Below are 16,076 nucleotides of genomic sequence, written 5' to 3' on the forward strand. Positions count from 1 at the left end.
ATAAAGTAACTAAAACGCAATAAAGTTCCTGAGTAGGCAGGCTATAAATAACTCTTGCCTTGAGGAAAAAGAAAAAAGAAGACCACCTGGGGACTCTATTCTTGGACTTGCTGCCACTATGCTGCCACATACTGAAGATGCACCTCTTGCCAGGGTTCCAAAGGGCTCTGTGCTAACCCCTCTCTGGAAGGGAGTCTCCTAAATTATTTTCTTCAAAACAGATCCAGATCCCCCCGCTTCTCTCCCCTCCGCCATCTCCATGCTGGTCTGAGCTATCACCATCTCACATCCAGCCCAGGGTAACAGCCTTTTAACTGGTCTCCCTGCCCACCCCCTTGTTCCCACAGTCATTGTTCTCCACAGCCAAGTGATCCTGGTTAAAAATCAGGTTAGAATCACTTCACTTCCCTGTTCAAAACCCTTTAATAGCTCTCTTTTCCAGAGTAAAAGTTCAAATACTTACTACCGCACTCACAAGGACCTGCATGATTTGCCTTCCTCTCTGCTCTCTCACCTCATCTGCTGCTGCTCTCTCCCTTTACCCCATCCACACTAGCCTCCTGTCTCCTACCTCAGGACCTTTGCACCTTCTCTTCCAGTTATCTAAAACTCTTTACCCAGGTCTACATGGAACTCACCTCTTTTAAGTCTTTTAAAGTCACATTTTCAACATCTTTTTCTCTGCTCACCCTACCTAGACCACTCTTATTCCCCTTCCCTGGCACTTCCCATCCTCCCAACTCCTGCCTTTTATCCCTCCACAGCACTGTACCTTTTAACATTATCCTCATGGAGGATATAAAATCCTGCAGGGCAGGAAGTTTCACCTGCTTTGTTCATAATCTGCCTACAATGTCTACAACTTAATAAATATTTCTTAGATGAATGAATCTTCTCCTAGGCAGTTCTGATTTTCCATTTAAAGTGGCCCTAGTGAGAAGCAGCAGACTGTTGGATGTATTTCAGTGGAGGCTGTGTACCTCTTTCTCCAGCGCCGCCACCCCCCACCCCCTTGAAGACACTGCATGTCACCAGGGAGCACTCACTGCCCCGCCCCCCTCAGCCCAGTACACTGTACACAGACTTATGGAAGGCATGCACCATTCTTAGCAATTGTAAACTTCATTTTTCATCTCATTTAGTTCTTCCAGTCCTACAAGACATTTTCCCCCAATACAAACCAACTAAACAAGGCCTTTGATGAAAACAATTGAAAGCAAGTTCAGCCTATTTCCCAGCTCTGCTGAGCAAAGCTGTCCAAACCCAATCGGTGTGATGACTGAGGGAGCCACAGACAGGGCCCCTTCCCCTACAACAGCAACAAGCAACAATCTAAATGTAAATCATTACAAAGCAGCCAGCCAAAAGGAATTCACCTTGTATGAGCCACAGTGCTCTCCGAGGGAGGTCCTTTTTCACAAACCAAAAATGGCACAAATTGTATTAATACCTATTTAGACATACCTTTTTTTTTTAATATGAGAAGAGAAAATTCTAGAGTGGAGCTATAACAGAAGAATGGTGTCTGTTCTGAGACAATGTCCTAAATGTGGAGCATCCTTAAGAGAAATTATCTCCCAACTCTGGAGCATGGGGTGGGGGAAGAGAGAGAGAGGAATCCATACAAGAAGAGGAGGCTGTTGAAGCCTCTGCATTATTAAAATCCAGAGAGCTTTGACATGATGCCAGCATGCCTCTAATGTAAAAGACGACCACTCAGATCCTAATCCTCCTTCATTCACACTGCTATCTGATAGAACTGAGCATGTGTCTGCAAATACAGAGTTCACACGCAAAGCTGTTTTCCACATGACTCTGTCCCAAACCGTCAAATGTGCTATCTATCCATCCCCATTTCTAGAGCAAACTTGCTACAAGGAGAACTTAGCACGGCAATGCTATGTCCATAGCTAACTATTTTCAAATAAGCAAGGGAGGGATATGTAAGAAAATGTTTTTTAATGTATGATTCCTAACACTGGAAATCATAATCATCATTGGTCATTATCAAACAAGCCATTTGATAGGACTCCCAAATGTTAGAGGAGGCCTTCTTTTCCTCTAATTCCCTATCTTGTCTGCCCAACGGGCATTCAATAACAAAACTAAGGAACAAATTGGCATTATCTCATGCTGAAATTCCCCTTTCCCCATTCCACGTTTTATATGAAGACTACTGAGTTATTTGTTCTGGTAGTCAGGAGGTAGATGACATTCCAGAAATAATGGATCCTGAGGGAATTTTCTGATGCTGCCAACAGCTTCTGGCTGCACTGCCCTGGCCATCCTAAAAGACCACTCAGCCCTAGCCGGTTCTCTAAGAGTCAATGTCTAGGTATCCAGACAAGCCCAAGACCAAAGGCATCCATGTATAGAAAGTCTGAACCATGAGAAGCAGTCCTCAATTATTCTAAACCAACATAGATGAAAAGTTTATCAGAATGTGTTTTTTTTTTTTAGAATCAAGGAACTGTTCTTAGACACTAAGAGATCAATGACTGGGGCACGTGGGTGGCTCAGTTGGTTGAGCGACTGCCTTCGGCTCAGGTCATGATCCCAGGGTCCTGGGATCGAGCCCCACATCGGGCTCCCTGCTTGGCCAGAAGCCTGCTTCTCCCTCTCCCACTCCCCCTGCTTGTGTTCCCTCTCATGCTCTCTCTCTCTCTGTCAATTAAATAAATAAATAAATAAAATCTTAAAAAAAAGAGAGAGAGAGAGATCCATGACTTTTATGTTCTGGAATATGCCCACTTATCTTCACTCAGTCAATGGTCTATTAAATGGAAAGGAATCCCTGTGCCCTCTAATGCTCCCTGCCACAAAGAGGCGGGGGGGAAAGGCTCCCTAAACTGTTTACCACCCTCCACATGCTGCCATCCAGGAAGGTGACTGGTTATATGTAACTTCTTGGGAGAAGCAAACCATTCTTTGACATTTTTTCACAAGTCACCTTAATGTTTTAATTAGTAGCTAATGAAATAAATAGTACAGGATCACCATCATGTCTGCATAAGAAATTTACATCTCCTCTGCTAATTACTTAATGAAACTTTGTGCCATGGGGTGAGCTGCCTAAATAAGAGAAACGATGTCCAGGGCAGGATTCTAATTGCTTAACAATGAACTAAATAATTCAACTATTCAATTATAAATTTTATGTGAATTTAAAAAGGACTACCAGAAAGAAAAGATCCAAATGTGGTCAACACTAAAGGAATCCTCATCTACTGTCCATATTTGAATAAATTAAACTTTGATTATTTACTTTTTGCCTGCAAACATCATTCCTGTCACCGTGATGCATTTTTAACTTCCTCAACAATGATGGAAAACACCTAACAGTCTACTTGCTTAATCTGAACTTGGGCAGTAAGGGTTAAACATGGAGAGAAAGGTGAACAGAAATAACTCTTACATGCAGCTTTAACTGTCAGAAGAAACACGTCCTTGCAAGGAGCATGCTCATTAGCAGCAGGAGGAGCTGTAGTGGCAAGCTAGAAACTGTTTCCACCCCAGGAGTTAAGAGTGACTTCTAATTAAGGTCCTTCATAAAGGGCCAATAAAGCACATTTTTTTTCCAGTATGCTTTTTCTTGAGAACATAAATCTAGCCTGCATATACCCACGCAAGAGCTGCCACACTCCCATGCTGGGTGCGCAGTGCTTGGTACTCACCAGATGCCCTCTTCCTCTGCCTATGTTTAATAGAATGAGAAAGATACCACATCAGATCTTCTAAGTCAAAGGAAAGTTTGATCAAGAATCAATCTCATGTGATCACACGAGAAAGGAAAATCTTAAGACAAAGTACTTTAACCTATCAGCTCCTTAGGTTTGAAGGAAACCACTTCTTAATTTGTGACAGAGAAACAAGTACAGAGATTTTAAAAACACCCATCTTCTGAGGAGAGAAATTCTTCTAATTGTACTTTCCTAGCCAATCGCAGAAAACAGTGGTAAGACTTTCAATTTAGGAACAGTTTAACTGGAAAGCTTGACTGGAGACAACAAACAGAGCTACTTCTTTTAAAATTCTGTTTTGTCTCTGATAGAAATTCACGTTTGTTCCTTACTGTCACTGTTCTTGTCTTTATTACTCATGTTCTCTCCTGAAAATTTCCAAATAAACTGTGTCAGGCCTGTCAGAGTTGAATCCCAATCTCTCTTATCTCCCATCACTGTGCAGCGGGCAGCATGCACACACCCAGGGCCGCTAACTGTTGACTGTGGCCTTCTGACATCTCAGGCAGGCTCTCAGCCTTCTGTACAAGCAAACACTCACAATTTAGAATAGGAGAGGGGGAGAAGCAAAGTGGCACCAAAGAGAGGGAAGCCTTCCTCATTCGCTTCACCCACACCTTCCCTCACTTGTAAGAAAGAAAGATGAATCTGTTTAATCTCAGGCTGTATGACAGCTTTTGAGGCACTCAATCAGTTTTTTTAGAACCTATCACAGTCTCTTGACAGATTGACATTTATGATCCCAACAGCCTGTGCAAACATCAGTAAGAGCAATAATTAATGAACCCTCACACATCCCTGCTGTCTCTCCTTCGACCGTTTAAAAGGAGCTTAAGCTGCTAAAACCTCTGTCCATGAAAAACACCACACTCTCACTGGAAAAATTGATAAAAGAGACCAAAAAAATCTGTTTTATAGGTACTTTCTGTTTCTCCTCATGCCTTGCTTTCAGTGTATGCAGGGATTAAATTCATCCTCTCCTGAAAGACTCAATGGGTCTTTTTTTGAGAAAACAAAACAAAACAAAACAAAACAAAACTCGTCATTACCCATTAAACACTGTTTCCCCACTTTGTTCAATTGGCATTTCCCCCTCCTTTCTTACTTTCCTAATGGCCCTAGAACAATTTTGGAATGACACACCTGTTGAAAATACATGGACATAAAAACATGGACAAAGAAAGAAGTTCAAGTCCTTGGAAGGGGCTGATTATTAAAGTTTTGTGGAGAATGCCTTCATATATACTTGATATATGACATGGAGATGAAACTAGCTTGAAATATACCGGCAATGCTGTGTCTTAGATCATAACCATATTAAAGGTGAGTTGTTCTCAAAACTGTCAGGAAGTACTATTCTTAAGCATTAATCCCTCTATTCTCCATCCAGCTCCACTTCCATCCCCCTGTTATTTTCTCTGGCTCTCTGTTTTGCTATTAGTGATACTTGAGGGTGGTCTCCTTCACCATCACAACCTCAAGACAGAAAACAGACCTCTGACCCTTCCTTCCCACTGGGAACACAAGACTCGGAGACCTGAGGTAGTTGATGGGTGGAGCGGATTATGATGGGAGTGCACCTGGACTTTTGGGTTCTTTGTCCTCAATCTGCTCAAAAGACACAAGGCATCAGAAACCTTCTTGGGGGTAACTGTATCACCTAATGGTCTGATTTTGGTTGTGATGACAGCAATGCAAAAGCTGCTTCTGTAGGGACTTTTTTGGTTAGAAGACAGCTTAAAGAGCACCAAAACACATGGAAGTCATGAGTCATGATAATTTGTATACCCACGTGGGAGAGGAGTACCCACAAGTCCCAAAGGCATGTTTTAAAGACTGGGATCAGTTTTCTCACTTCCCCAAAGCCCATCTTCACCTGATTCCTGTTGGACAGGAAGCTGGAAGCTGATTCTGGTGGCACATCTTGACACCAGAAAAAAGCGATTATGGATCATCAATGGATCAAGTAGGAAAAGATAATGGGCTGTGAGGAGAGCAGCTCTCCATGACATAAAACGATCAAAATCATGGCACCAGAGCCCAAAAGTCCCAAAGGAAGCAATTCTCCCTCAACTTTTCTCTCTCTTCTGTATGCCTTTTATTTCTTGCCTATTGTGCTTACTAGGCCTTCTAGCATAATGCTATTTAAATAGGAGTGTTGAAAAGGACATGTTTGCCTTGTTTCCAACTTCAGGAGGAAAATACTCAGCTCTCACACAGCTTTTCATTTTGAAAAATTTCAAACACATAGAAAAATTCAAACCGTACAATAAACACCTGTGCACATTCCATTCAGATTCAACAACTGTTAATAATCTGTCACATTGTTTTCTCTCTCCCCTCCGTATTTATGCTTCCCCCAAATCATCTGAAAATAATTTGCACACATCAACATACCTAATACACACATCTAATATAATAAGGGCATTTCCTGCCATGACCAAAATGTCATACCTAAGAAAATCAAGAATAATCCCCCATGTCATCTAATATATTCGGTCCAGATCCAAATTATCGCATTCTCCAACGCATGTCCAACCAAGTTTCATGTGTTACATTTGGATCCTATGTCTAAGTCCCTTTTAATCTAGGACAGTATGCCCTTGAAAATGTTTGTTTTCCTTCATTTGCTTGTTCCTGCCTTCAAATGACCTAGACTTTTGAACAGTCCTGGTTAGTCTTCCTGTGGAATACACCATATCCTAGATTACCTATTTATCTGTTTTTAATGGCATAATTTAACTTACAAGAAAGGAGATTTTTAATTGTACATTTCCTCTGTTACATATTCAGGACCAGAAATTAAAACTTCCAGCAAGCACCTGAGAGACCCACATGGTTTCAGGGTTGGCATAAGTGAGGGCAGGTACTGTGTAATCAATCAGCCCAGTCCATCTATGCCAGGGCAAGGAATGGAGGCTTAGGCAAACATTAGGAGATGAGCTAGCTCCAAGTGTTGCAGCCCATGATTTCTTATAGTATGATGGCATTCCCTGTGACTAAAGTTGGTCCCAGAGTTCACAAGTCATTCCTCCAATTATTTCCTTTCTGATAGCTTCCTGGCCTTTTTCTGATTGCCCTTCTTCTCCGGACTGACTATACTGTTGTTAATTATTGCTATAAGACATCTCTTTACTGCTAAATCACTCATCTCTTTAAAATTCATTATTTTAGGGGCACCTGGGTGGTTCAGTCGTTGGGCGTCTGCCTTTGGCTCAGGTCATGGTCCCAGGGTCCTGGGATCGAGCCCCACATCGGGCTCTCTGCTCAGCAGGAAGCCTGCTTCTCCCTCTCCCACTCCCCCTGCTTGTGTTCCCTCTCTCGCTGTGTTTCTGTCAAATAGATAAAATCTTTAAAAAATACATAAATAAATAAAAATAAATTAAGTTCTTCCTTATTTTAGACCTAAGGAAACATTTCACCAGATTAAAAAACACAAAGCAAAAACTCAGGAAAATTCATTTACAAAAACAATCACACTCATTAAGTAGAGTAATATTCTCAGTTTATTTGATCTACTTTATTTAGGCCTTAAGATCAATGACCACTCTGTTCAGAGCCATGACAACAGCCAATATTTCATTAATTATTTCTCAAGTGCCCAGTGTATGCCAGGCACTGGGCTTTGAACTGGCAAATGAGACCTGCATATGGTAGTGATCTCTTCCCTAAGGAGGACACGATCCAGAAGGAAAGACATATTTACAAATAAACCTATAGCATAGTAAGTGGCATATTAATATATGAACAGAATGCTATGAACACAAAATGTGGAAGTGATAAATTCTGTTGGGCGGGTGATTAAGAAATAGAAAGGTCAGAAAAGTTATCTCTTGATCTTAAGAACTATATTGTATATATGTAGACAGATGGTTTTTTGCTTACTTTTGTCATCTCCACATTCTTTTCTGTGGAGCCTGTTTTTAAAAATACCTTTTTGCATATAACTTGTTCATCTACCTTCTTCTCTTTACTAAAATTCGTATCAGCTAGTAGACCCTTTCACAGTCTCAGGTGCAAAGGTACTTGGAGAACACCAATGATGGGTTTTTAGGGAAATAAAACTGTTGTTTATCTTTCCCCCTCTCTTCAATCCCAACTGGTTCAAATTTTTCCTTCCATCATGTTTATTAACCTTAATATGTATCTGTCTGTTCAGACACATATATGGCTTTAACTGCCAACTTTTCTCTATCAGGAATCCTTCAAGCCCATTTTCCTTTTATCATTAATTGTTTTATTCTGAGATAATTACAGGTTCACATGTAGTTATAAAAATAATGGAAATAAATCTCATGTATCCTTCACCCAGTTTTCTCCAATGGTAACATCTTGTAAAACTCTAATACAGTTTCACCAGTAGGACACTGATACAGTCAAGCTATATACAGCATATGGATATAGTCAACCTATACCCATCACAAGGGCCCCTCACATTGCCCTTTTATAGCAGGGTACTACCTCCCTCCTTCCCCCCTTGCTCCCTGGCAACCCTTGGCAAACACTAATCTACCCTCCATTTCTATAATTTTGTCATTTCAAGAATGGCATATATATGGACATACAAATAGAATCATACAGTAACCTTTTGTCCAAGTTCACTTTTAAGGCAACCATCACAGTAGGGGGGCATGATAAAAGAGATTCCTTAAGTTAAACTTCAGTAATAACTACAATAAGTATTAACATAAAGTACTTATTTTGTACCAGCACCTTCTAAATGCTTTTACGGTAGTTCCCTCTTATCTGCAGGGGACACATTCTAAGACCCCCAGTGGATGTCTGAAACTGGATAGTACCAAACCCTATAATATACAATGTCTTTTTCCCTATACGTACATACCTATGATAAAGTTTAATTTATAAATTAGGCACAGGTAAGAGACTAACAACACTAATAGAACAATTATAATAATATACTATCAGTTATGTGAATGTGGCCTCCCTCTCTCTCTCAAAATTATACTGTCCTTTTCTTATGATAATGTGATGTGGAAAATGCCTACATGATGAGATGACGTGAGATGAATGATGTAGGCGTTATGATGTAGATTCAGGCTACCACTAACTTTCTGCTGATATGTCAGAAGTAGAATCATCTGCTTCTGGACCACAGCTGACTGTGGGTAACTGAAACTGTGGAAAGGGAACCGCTGGAAAGGAGGCCACGGGCAGACTACTGTACATATATTAACTCTTTCAGCTTTCGTAACAAGGGTATGAGGTGGGTACTATTATTACCCATCTTTTAAGATGAGGAAACTGAAGCACGGGTTAAGTGAACTGCCAAAGATCACACAAAGCTAGTAAGAAGAAGAGTGAAGAGTGTGAACCCAGGGTGTGTGGCCTAGAGTCCTTGCTCTTAACCACTTTGCTATCCTGTCTCCAATGGTTATTACACTTCAACACTCTGCTTATGCACCTTCCATGGAAGTACCTAACTGCTAAGACCAGTTTCTCCTACCTCCTATGTACACAAAGACCCAGCTGCCTCAGGTGGGACAGGGGTGGAGGAAGGGGAGCAGATCCTAGGGCAAGTATAGGAACAGAAACAAGCACCCCTATCTGTTCTACTTAGAATCTTCTTATCTAAATAAAATTGTGCAATTTCTCTAGATACATCTCTTGATAATCCTACTTGTCCTCTGCTCTTAGAATATGATTTATAAGACTTACTCCTTCTACCATTTTCTTCCCATTCCTGCAAACTCTCTGAATTTCTGTGGACTGTACTCACAGTATTTAATTTATACAAAATCAGCTTTGTGTTTAATTTTCTCTCATGTTAATTTTAGAAATCTGTCAAAAAAAGTTTCTTTACTATTATAGGATGATATAAAAAAGGACTTTCCTAATAGCAAAAGGAAAGCCAGTTATTTTCATTTGAAATTTTATTTCTTTTAATGGTCAGAATGGTAAAACATGCTTTCTTGCCTTTTCATGAACCCCACAGACAAAAGTCAAAGCTTTCTCTTCTCAACTACCTTGATGCTCCCTACAGGTCATATACTAGGTCTCTTTAAAAAGGCAGATGAGGGTGGATTAGCCATAAACCACTTGTTCATCTGAAAAACTGCAGCCACCATCTTTGTTGGCTAAATGTTTTCCTACTGCACTATTTAGTTAAAGGGTATCACCAGGAACTCCATCCTACAGAGGTGTCACTTCCTTGTTTTAGTTTCTCCATCAGCAAGACCTGTCCTGTCTACCCAACTAGACCGTATTACTTCTCCCCACAGATTTTTCAGTTACTCACTGTAACTGACAAATTACCCTCAACAGATAATCTTTCATTTTTATAACCTGCTTGGGTATTTTAGAGTTCAACAACATTATAATGCATTGATTTTTTTTAAGAAATATTACATTTATAACATCAGTATAGAATAAGGTAACACTATTAAGGTGAGACAGAGAGAGAAGCAAGATTAAGAAACCCAAGACAAACATATACTTCTCAAAATTCACATGCAAAGTCCCCTAATTTCTGTTCTTTGACCACAAACCTCAGTCCATGACCACGAAGGTTTTAAGACTCTCAGAGTGCTAAGATTGGTCTTGAACTTCTGTTCTCTCTTTTCCAGTATTTCCAAAAAACTAAGACCAGCCACAGTTTTTCATTTATCCAAAGGGAAATTTGAGAGAATCCATGAATTATCTATATTTTTCTATAACTATGTATAAGATAGGCATACTATTTTCATTCAGTTTCTCAGAATACTCATTTAGAAGTTAAACTGCCTAAAAATATGGATTAAGACTGCTACTTACTCTGCAGTTACATGAAGCCTAGAGGTTTTCAAATTATACCTTATAAAACTACAGTTGACCCTTAACACAAATTTAAACTGCTTTAAAGAGGGTCCACTTATACACAGATTTTGTTTTTTGGACACATAGTACTGTTAATGTACTTTTTCTTCCTAAGATTTTCTCAATAAAACTTTTTTTCTCTAGCTTTATTGTAAGAATATAGTATATAATACATACAACATACAAAATACCTTATCAATCAACTGTTTCTTTTCTCAGTAAAGCTTCATCTGGTCAACAGTAGGCTATTAGTAAAGTTTTTGGAGATTCAAAAGTTACATCCAGATTTTCAACTGGGGGGGTAGTGCCCCTGACCCCCGTGTTTTTTAAGGTTCAAATGTATACAACTGTCCTGAGCAACTGAACAGTACATGTGACTACAGCCATTTCTTTCTACCATTGATTATATCTGAAGAGGCCTGAAAGGAAGGAACAGTCCAGAAGTCTTCAAATAATAATGGACTCCCCCCACCCCCAACCCGCCCAATACTTGGTCTCCACAGCATGAATGACTTGCCTAAGGGTTACACCTGATCCGGTCATGAGCCTTTTGCCAAGAAGACTGAAAACAGCTGTTCTTTATGGAGAAACACTGAGTATAGGGGTAGGGTGGGAAAATGGGTAAAGAAGAGTGAGACACTAATTCAAATTTTTGGCTTTTTGTTAAAAACACACATATAAAAAGTCAAATATTCCTACATCCATCATCTCACTCCTATGAAGCTCAACTACCCTCCCTGTGAGTGTTCTTAATGTCCAACTGTTTTGCTTGTCTGGCTAATAACACAAGCGTCCAGGGACAGGGGCAGGGGCAGAATGGCACTCCATTTAGCACTCCACTGGTGCTCAACAACAACGCAACAAAGAGTATCTCTGTAACAGGGACGAAGTCCTTAATGATGGTAATCTTGCAACAAGAGACGGTCATCTTGTGCCCTGTGGTCCAGGTTTAATGTAAGGGAAAAATGTTTGAACATTTATATTTTGCTATTTAAAAAAAAATCAGCTTGAATACATAACTAAGTAGAAGCTAAAATTAAATAGCTGATTTGTTTTTAAACCGTTTTTGTTTCTAATTTAGCATCAGCTTAATTCAGCTCCTCTCTCTACCTATTGCTTTGTTTCTTCCACCCAAGATCTGGTCGTTTGACTCCTTATTCCCAGGGTAAATCCTCCAGCTTATGAATAAATACTTCTGTGCCTCATTGTTACTCTTCCTCAAGCGAGACTAAATGGACCTAAAGTCAGAACTTAACATATGATGATAAAGCTTGTCCAGAGAAAGCTTTGTCTGTCTACCTATTAACTGATTTTCCTGAATGAATACATTAGGTATTCATTACTCAGGGTTGTGTCAGGGCTGCTGCAGGTACTGCCAAGTATACAGAGGGTTGAAGAGAGCTCCCTTAAGAAAATGGCTTATGAAGGAAAGAGAAATAATCCCATTTGTAAGACAAGCTGGAAAATTAGAGGCAAAGAATTCTGCATAAAATTATTATGAAAAGTGCCTAACATTTTAACCTCAATTCAATGGATTTGCTCATCAGCACTCTTCATTAAAATAATTATTTACCATAACATCCACGCTGTGAACCACCATACTAGAAAATCAAATATGTATTATAATATCAATGTTTACTTCACAACTTTGTGAATTGTACTGTGGCTATCTAAGATAAAACCTTGATTTTAAGAATTGCACACTGAAATTTTTAGTATAACAAAGGCAACTTACTGAAATAGTTAGGGATATGGATTTCACACACACACACACACACACACACACACACACACACAGAGTCATTGGGGGGGGTAGTAAAAAAAGCCAGTGAACTGGGGGTGGGGGATAGGAGGTGGGGGTGGGTAAAGTGAGAATTTGATGTAATCGTCTTGTTAACTTTTCTGTAAATCTGAAATTGTGTTTAAAAAATTATATTCCAGGGTAGCCATACTTGCAGATGATTGGCTAAAGTGCTTGCTGAATTCTTTCCCAGAAATGTTGACATTACTTGGGACTGATGGGAAAGTGCATGACAAGATAGTTGTAGCAAGTAATCAACAGTAAGGTCAACGCTCATGCTTCTCCAGGTTTGTAGTGAGATCAACACTTATCTGTAAGTACACTTTAATGATTAGTCACAGACTTTTTTACATGTCACTCTCTTAGTCTTCTTCCAATCCAGTAAGGACCCATTTTTAATTGCATCAAATACTGCAACTGCTGTTCCAGGAAAGACAATGACCAAGACCTTAAGATGTGATTTTAATCTTCTAGAAATGGATTTATCAACAGGAGGCCAAAGAAAAAGTATATCTGAATCCTCGTCAGTTACAGGAACTATCAGTTAATGCCAAGCTGGAAAACAGACTTTGCTGCAGCTAACACCTCCCATTCAAATCAGTACTACACAAATTCCCTCCCCAGGCCACCTTTCTTTTAAAAGCCACCCTGCATATTTGGCCATATAATTCAAGTTGTAATACAATAACATCTTTGGAAAAGAGTTGTTCAACATTCTCTTACAAAAAAGCAGTTCCCAATATATTTTTTCAAGTAAATACTGGTCAACATCTGGTCAACAGTAGGCTATTAATAAACTTTTTGGGGATTCAAAAAGTATTTACATTCAAGGTAAAAATCTTAAAGGCTGTCTGCTGTATTCTCTTTCTTTATTCCTTGCTAAAATAACAGAAAAATTAACACAGTCTGAGTTAAATGCCCCATTTTCTTGCTTAGATGTGTATACATTTTTAATACGTTTTGATGGGGTAGATGGATGCGGGCAATGCATAGCATGTAACTAATTCCCCTATCCACTGAGCTAACAGAGATGTGGTTTATTTAAAATTCAGAGCTGTGGTTCTACTATTTGGGAATGGCTTTCTGAAACTCTGTGGGTGTATACTGGTAATGAAACAGAGAATTCAGAACGGCAGGGAGCACAAGGCCAAAGAAGCTTTTATAGTAGAGTGTGTGTATCACTAAAAATAATTATACATATATAGTGGGAGACTGGTTAACTGAGCCCACAGAGGCACTTGGTTGTTCAGATAACTAATCACAATATGAAGTTCCCTGTGACAAAAATGTTTCCAAGGTTAAACTGTCTGATTTTTAATCATAAAGAACTGAATTTATTGGCTAAAGATCTTTCATGTTATTGGTTTGAAAGCAATAGCCAGCCTTTTTATCAAGATTTTAACCACAAGAAAACTATCAACCTTCAGGGGCTCCTAAACTGTGATTTGCCCCAGAAAGAAGAGGAGTTCTCAATTATAATATAAAAGCTTAGAGAAGAGTTCAGGATATAAGGGTTTTTTTGTTTTGTTTTGGAAGTCAAGCTCGTGAAATCTCTTTCTACAAATACACACAAAAGTAAAATTTTACTTTTTAAAACTAGGCCCAGAAACAAAACAAAACAAAAAAGAAGTTTGATTTTCCCAGTTCTGATGTCCAGTTTTCTTAAGAAAGAGTTTTCTGGGGCTTCCTGTCATTCACAACCCTCATGTGTTCAACAAAGACTGCTAACAGCTCTCCCCATTTCCCTTGACTTCACTGACCTCCGCTCTCCAATCTGCTTGGCCTCGGGGGCCTCATCACCAGTTTCTGATTCCAGGTCTTTTTCCAACCAGACTACTGGAGCTGGAAGTTCTTTCTCACTTTCCTCTATACTCCTTCAAGTTTATCCTCACTCTCCTTCATCATCAGGTACCTTCTGTTCACATCTCTACTACCTACTGAACATTTATCAGGCGCTATGTGAGGTGCTTTAAATGCAGGATCTCATTTCCTTCAGAACTCTACAGTTAGACCTGTCATTTTACAGAGAAAATCAAGGCTCAAAGAGCGGTCCAACAGTTCTTCCTCTTACGTGGTTGGGAAACTGGGAGGGGAATCCATATAGTCTGCCTCTAGAGCCCACCGACCTCTATCCTTCCTTCCTTCCTCCTCCTACAAATACACCTTCAGTGGACCCCCGTTTTCTGCCCTGCTTCTCATGACTTTCTGTGCAAGCAGTGGCTGCCACCCCTGCAGTCACCAAGTTTCAGCCTCAACCCATTCCCATTACAATGTTTAGAAATGTGTTTAAAATCTTTTGTTGAAAAAAATTTTTAAAAATCTTTTGTTGATTATGTTAAACACACACAATTATGGTTATTATAGTATTATTATATTATGTATTTTTATATAGTGTTGATTATGTTAAACACACACAATTATATTTATTCCATATATTATATGGTTCAGTCTCCATGTTATTTTTGTGCTTTTATTTCATTTGGGTCTGGGGAGGGGTCAGAAGAAAAAATGTTTAGTCCTCTCAAACTAAAAGTTATCTGAAACAAAGTCAGGACTGTGATTTATGATTTAGTCACCAGTGGAAGACAAAAGGAAAGGGTAGCTTCGAACAGAAAGCTGTGGTTCTCAGGAAACCTAGGGGATGAGAGGGTGCCCAAGCTACCTGCACATTAAAAAGAGCACCGCTTTATCTATATCTGTATCTCCTTCCTTATACTCTTGGAGGCAACTAATGCTCCTGGCTTTCTGCCTCTAAGTAATCTTGCTTGTCTATCTCTTTTATTTCTCCTGTAACATTTTCTATTCTTTTCTCTTTCCATGTACCTTTCCTTTGTATCTTTTTTTTTTTAAAGTTTTTACTTTAATTCCAGTTAGTTAACACACAGTATTATTATTAGTTTCAGGTGTATATTATAGTGATTCAACAGTTTCAGACATCACCCTGTGTTCATCACAACAAGAATACTCCTTGATCCCTATCATCAACCCCCCTCCCCTCTGGTAACCATCAGTTTGTTCTCTAGAGTTAAGAGTCTGTTTCTTGATTTGTCTTTGTCTCTCTTTCATTTTTCCCCTTTGCTTGGTCATTTTGTTTCTTAAACTCCATGTACGAGTGAAATCATATGGTCTGGATTCTCTCTGACTGATGTATTTCTCTTAGCATTATACTCTCTAGCTCCAACCACGTCGTTGCAAATGGCAAGATCTCATTCTTTTTTATGGATGAATAATATTTCATTATATGCATGTGTATACACACACACTCCACATCTTTATCCATTCATCAATCGATGGACACATGGGTTACTTCCATAATTTGGCTATTGTAAATAATGCCGCAATAAATATAGGGGTGCATATATCCCTCTGAATTAGTGTTCTTGCATTTTTTGGGTAAATACCCAGTGGTGGGACAGCCGGATCATCCTTTCCTTTGTATCTTAACAAGGGCAAAATATTTCCCTATCTTCAATACCTCCACGTCAAGAAATGTCTAACTCCATTTCTCCTCCAACCACCACTACTTACTGTTTTTTCCCTAACTCTTTCACTGAATGACTCCTGTGTCATGCCCTTATTTCCTGGTTATCAAACCCCTCTTTAAGGACCTGTCATAGGCTCTGGTTTCCCACCACAGCACACTAACTCCTTCCAGATTTCCTGATGATACTCTAATAGCTACAGGCAACAATTTCCTCAGTCCTCGGACCTCCTCAGCCCCT

The 16,076-nt window shown here is 39.5% G+C and overlaps 1 protein-coding gene across 5 annotated transcripts in view; it reads right to left on the reverse strand.

The window, feature by feature from the left end:
- The window catches only part of ZFAND3 (zinc finger AN1-type containing 3), a 331,317-nt gene that overhangs the window by 33,846 nt on the left and 281,395 nt on the right, over positions 1-16,076 (reverse strand). The window lies entirely within an intron of this gene.

This window comes from Zalophus californianus, chromosome 7 (genome assembly GCF_009762305.2).
Source record: "Zalophus californianus isolate mZalCal1 chromosome 7, mZalCal1.pri.v2, whole genome shotgun sequence".
Lineage (NCBI taxonomy): Eukaryota > Metazoa > Chordata > Mammalia > Carnivora > Otariidae > Zalophus > Zalophus californianus.